We start from the raw sequence: 5196 nt of genomic DNA, 5'->3' as shown, positions 1-5196 counted from the left end.
AACCGCTATTAACGGTTCGCCTGTTTAACGATTAAAGTCCTACGTGATCTGAGTTCAGACCAGAGCAATCCAGGTCAGTTTCTATTTATTATGTATTTCTTCCAGTACGAGAGGACAAGAGAAATAAGGCCCACTTTAAACAAGCACCTTCAAAACAGTTAATGACGTAATCTCAACATAATAAGCAAACACAAAATAACTACCCGAGATCAGGGTTTAGTTAGGGTGGCAGAGCCCGGCAACTGTGTAAAACTTAAGCCTTTATACTCAGAGGTTCAAACCCTCTCCCTAACAAAATGTTTATAATCAATATCCTAATGCTTGTTATTCCTATTCTTTTAGCCATAGCATTTTTAACATTAGTAGGCGAAAAATCCTGGGCTACATACAACTCCAAAAAGGACCAAATATTGTAGGACCACATGGTCTATTTCAACCCACTGCCAACGCAATCAAACCACTCACTAAAGAACCACTACGACCAGCTACATCTTCCACCTCCTTATTTATTATTGCACCAATCCTAGCCCTGACTCTAGCCCTAAGAATATGAATCCCCCACCCATGCCATATCCCCTCATTAATATAAGCCCAGGAGTGTTATTCATACTAGCCATAACAAGTTTAGCCGTACACTCTATCTTATGATCCGATGAGCCTCCAACTCAAAATATGCACTAATCGGGGCCCTACGAGCTGTAGCACAAACAATCTCACACGAAGTAACACTAGCAATTATTCTCTTATCTGTACTGTTAATAAATGGGTCTTTCACCCTATCGACCCTCACCATAACACAAGAACAACTATGGTTGATCTTCCCATCATGGCCACTAGCCACGATATGATTTCCACCCCAGCAGAAACTAGCCGAGCCCCATTCGACCTGACAGAAGGAGAGTCTGAACTCGCAGCCGGCTTTAATGAAGAATATGCAGCAGACCCTTTCACTATATTTTTTCTAGCAGAATACGCTAACATCATTATAATAAATATGTTCACAACAATCCTGTTCCTAGGAGCATTTTACAACCCACAGACACCAGAGCTACATACAATCAACTTCACCATCAAAACACTATTATTAACAGTATCCTTCCTATGAATTCGAGATCCTACCCTCGATTCCAATATAACCAGTTAATACACATACTCTGAAAAAATTTCCTGCCTTTAACACTAGCCCTGGGCATACGACACATACCACTATCCATCATAATGGCAAGCATCCCCCCACAAACAAGAAATATGTCTGATAAAAGAGTTACATTGATAGAGTAAATAACAGAGGTTCAAGCACTCTTATTTCTAGAATTTTAGGAATTGAACCTACCCTTGAGAATTCAAAATTCTCTGTGCTACCATATTACACCACATTCTATAGTAAGGTCAGCTAAATAAGCTATCGGACCCACACCCCGAAAATATTGGTTTATATCCTTCCCGTACTAATAAACCCCATTATCTCTATCATTATTTTAACAACTGTCGTTTTAGGGACTATGATTATAATAACCAGATCCAACTGATTGTTAGCCGGAACTGGATTTGAAATAAACATACTAGCCATTATCGCCATTAACCCACAAGCCATAGTAGCCTCCACTAAGTATTTCTGAACACAAGCTACTGCACCCATATTGCTTATAATAGCAGTCATCATTAACTTACTCTATTCCGGCCAGTGAACCATTACAAAAGTATTCAACCCAACAGTATCAACAGTAATAACAGTACCCCTGGCCATAAAACTAGGACTATTCCCTTTTCACTTCTCAGTGCCCGAGGTAACACAAGGCATCCCATTAACAGCAGGCCTAATCCTGTTGACATGACAAAAACTTGCACCTCTATCAGTCATTTATCAAATCTCGCCATCAATCAACCTAAACCTACTACTATCCGTATCCATACTGTCCATCCTAATTGGAGAGTGAGGTGGGTTAAATCATACCCAACTCCAAAAAATCATGGCCTACTCATCAATTGCCCACATAGGATGAATAACAGCCATCTTACTATACAACCCAACTGTAACAACTCTACACCTACTAATCTACATTATAATAACCCTCACACTATATTCATATTATTCATTCACAGCTCGGCCACCACTACACTGTCACTGTCACACACATGAAGCAAAACACCTATTATCACAACCCTTACCCTAGCTACTCTACTATCAATAGGGGGACTCCCAGCACTAGCAGGATTCATGCCTAAATGAATAATTATTCAAGAAATAACAAAAAACAGTAATATTATCTTACCCACACTTATAGCCATCACAGCACTACTTAACCTATAGTTCTACATGCGACTCACATACTCCACAGCACTGACCATGTTCCCCTCCACAAAAAACATGAAAATAAAATGGCACTTTGACTCTACAAAACAAATAGGTATATTCTTGGGAATATGAGGAAACAGAGGAGGGAGAGCCAACACAATGTGTGTACTGGTATTTCAGAGGGTCTTGAGGATGAAGGAAATTTTGCTAGAAATAAAAGAATGAAAGAGAGTTACTGGCAGAGAGAGTAACACATGCAGTCACCAGAAAGAAAAAGAATGACACATTTGGAGAGTAGTAAGAAGGTATCTATACGTTTAACACAAAGTAATAGTGGACTATAAAAGACTGGAAAGACAAGCATGGGTAAGTTTATAAAGAAACGCTTATATATATGGCACGCTAAAATGTTTAGACTTTTTCCTGAGGGTAATAGAAGCTCTTAAATACTACTAGGCAGACAGTGAAATGCAGATATTTGTGTTTTAGAACCATTTATTATGGCTCCACTAAGAAGTATGTGTGTGTGTGTACATATGTGTGTGTGTGTGTGTGTATGTGTGTGTGTGTGTGTGTGTAGTGAGACAAAAGAAAAGCAGCAGTAAGAACAATCTGAAACGGCTGTGGGAATCCAAGTGAAAAATGGTAATGGTGATGCAAATGAACAAATGGCAGGTGGTATGCAGACAAGTGAATGCATTTAACAAATAATTAGAGGACAGAATCAATGAATTCGATAATTGACGGGCTGTGTATGTAATAGAGGGAGTTGTGAGTGGTGAGGCTTATCCAACTTGTGTAACGGCGGGTAGAGTAGGCATTCTCTGAGATAGGAAACGTAAGAAAATAAAATGATTTGCTGGGGAGGAGATAAGATGAGTTGGGTCTTATTAAGTCTGACTCTCTCAGGAACTGCCCAAATGTATTTCTTTTGTAGGCAGCTTAATTTATGGATTTAAGGTTAGGAAAATAAATATTGGCTACACATAAAGATATGAGAGGGGGGACCTTCAAGACGGCAGAGGAGTAAGGCATGGAGATCACCTTCCTCCCCACAAATACATCAAAAATACATCTACATGTGGAACAACTCCTACAGAACACCTACTGAACGCTGGCAGAATACCCCAGACTTTCCAAAAGGCAAAAATCTCCCGACGTACCTGGGTAGGGCAAGAGAAAAAAGGAAAAACAGAGACAAAAGAATAGGGATGGGACCTGCACCTCTGGGAGGGAGCTGTGAAGGAGGAAAGGTTTCCACACACTAGGAAGCCCTTTCGCAGGCGGAGACTGCAGGTGGCGGAGGTGGGGAGCTTCGGAGCCGCGGAGGAGAGCGCAGCAACAGGGGTGCGGAGGGCAAAGCGGGGAGATTCCCGCACAGAGGATCGATGCTGACCGGCACTCACCTGCCCGAGAGGCTTGTCTGCTCACCCGCTGGGGCGGGCGGGGCTGCGAGCTGAGGCTCGGGCTTCGGCCGGAGCGCAGGGAGAGGACCGGGGTTGGTGGTGTTAACACAGCCTGAAGGGGACAGTGCACCACGGCTAGCCGGGAGAGAGTCCGGGAAAAAGTCTGGAGCTGCCAAAGAGACAAGAGACTTTTTCTTGCCTCTTTGTTTCCTGGTGCTCAAGGAGAGGGGATTCAGGGCACCACCTAAATGAGCTCCAGAGATGGGCACGAGCCGCGGCTATCAGTGTGGACACCAGAGACGGGCATGAAACGCTAAGGCTGCTGCTGCCACCACCAAGAAGCCTGTGTGCGAGCACAGGTCACGGTCCACACCTCCACTCCCGGGAGCCTGTGCAGCCCGCCACGCCAGGGTCCCGTGATCCAGGGACAACTTCCCGAGAGAACACATGGCACGCCTCAGGCTGGTGCAATGTTATGTTGGCCTCTGCTGCCGCAGGCTCGCCCCGCATTCCATACCCTTCCCTTCCCCTGGCCTCAGTGAGCCGGAGCCCCCAGGTCAGCAGCTGCTTTAACCTCATCCTGTCTGGGTGGGAACAGAAGACTGTGGGCGAACTACATGCAGAGGCGGGGCCAAATCCAAAGCTGAACCCCAGGAGCTGTGCGAACAAAGAAGAGGAAGGGAAATCTCTCCGTGCAGCCTCAGGAGCAGCGGATTAAATCTCCACAATCAACATGATGTACCCTGTATCTGTGGAACACCTGAATAGACAACGAATCATCCAAATTGAGGAGGTGGACTTTGGAAGCAACTGTAGACTTGGGGTTTGCTTTCTGTATCTAATTTGTTTCTAGTTTTCTGTTTATCTTAGTTTAGTATTTAGAGCTTATTATCATTGGTAGATTTGTTTATTGATTTGGTTGCTCTCTTCCATTTTTTCTTTCTGTGAGTGTGTATGTGTGTGCTTCTTCGTGTGATTTTTGTCTGTATAGGTTTGCTTTTACCATTCGTCCTAGGGTTCTGTCCATCCGTTTCTTTGAGGTTTTTTTAGTATACTTTTTAGCGTTTGTTATCATTGGTGGATTTGTTTTGGTTTGGTTGCTCCTTTCTTTCTTTTTTTAAATTAATTTTTAATTTTTTTAGTTTAATAATATTTTTTATTATAACTTTATTTAGTTATTGATTTTTCTTTCTTTCTTTCTTTTTCTCCCTTTTCTTCTGAGCTGTTGGGCTGACAGGGTCTTGGTGCTCCGGCCAGGTGTCAGGCCTGAGCCTCTGAGGTGGGAAAGCTGAGTTTGGGACATTGGACCACCAGAGACCTCCTGGCCCCAGGTAATATCAATCGGCAAGAGCTCTCCCAGAGATCTGTGTTTCACTAAGACCCAGCTCCACTCAACGACCAGCAAGTTCCGGTGCTGGACACCCCATGCCAAACAACTAGCAAGACAGGAACATAACCCCACCCATTAGCAAAGAAGCTGCCTAAAATCATAAT

At 43.5% G+C, this 5196-nt stretch overlaps 1 pseudogene; it reads left to right on the top strand.

The window, feature by feature from the left end:
• Nucleotides 1-296: 296 nt before the first annotated feature.
• On the top strand, nt 297-1281 carry LOC132508732 (NADH-ubiquinone oxidoreductase chain 1-like; annotated as a pseudogene).
• Nucleotides 1282-5196: the final 3915 nt, after the last annotated feature.

Source organism: Lagenorhynchus albirostris, chromosome 18 (genome assembly GCF_949774975.1).
Source record: "Lagenorhynchus albirostris chromosome 18, mLagAlb1.1, whole genome shotgun sequence".
Taxonomy (NCBI): domain Eukaryota; kingdom Metazoa; phylum Chordata; class Mammalia; order Artiodactyla; family Delphinidae; genus Lagenorhynchus; species Lagenorhynchus albirostris.
This window is presented reverse-complemented; position numbering and strand designations above follow the sequence as displayed.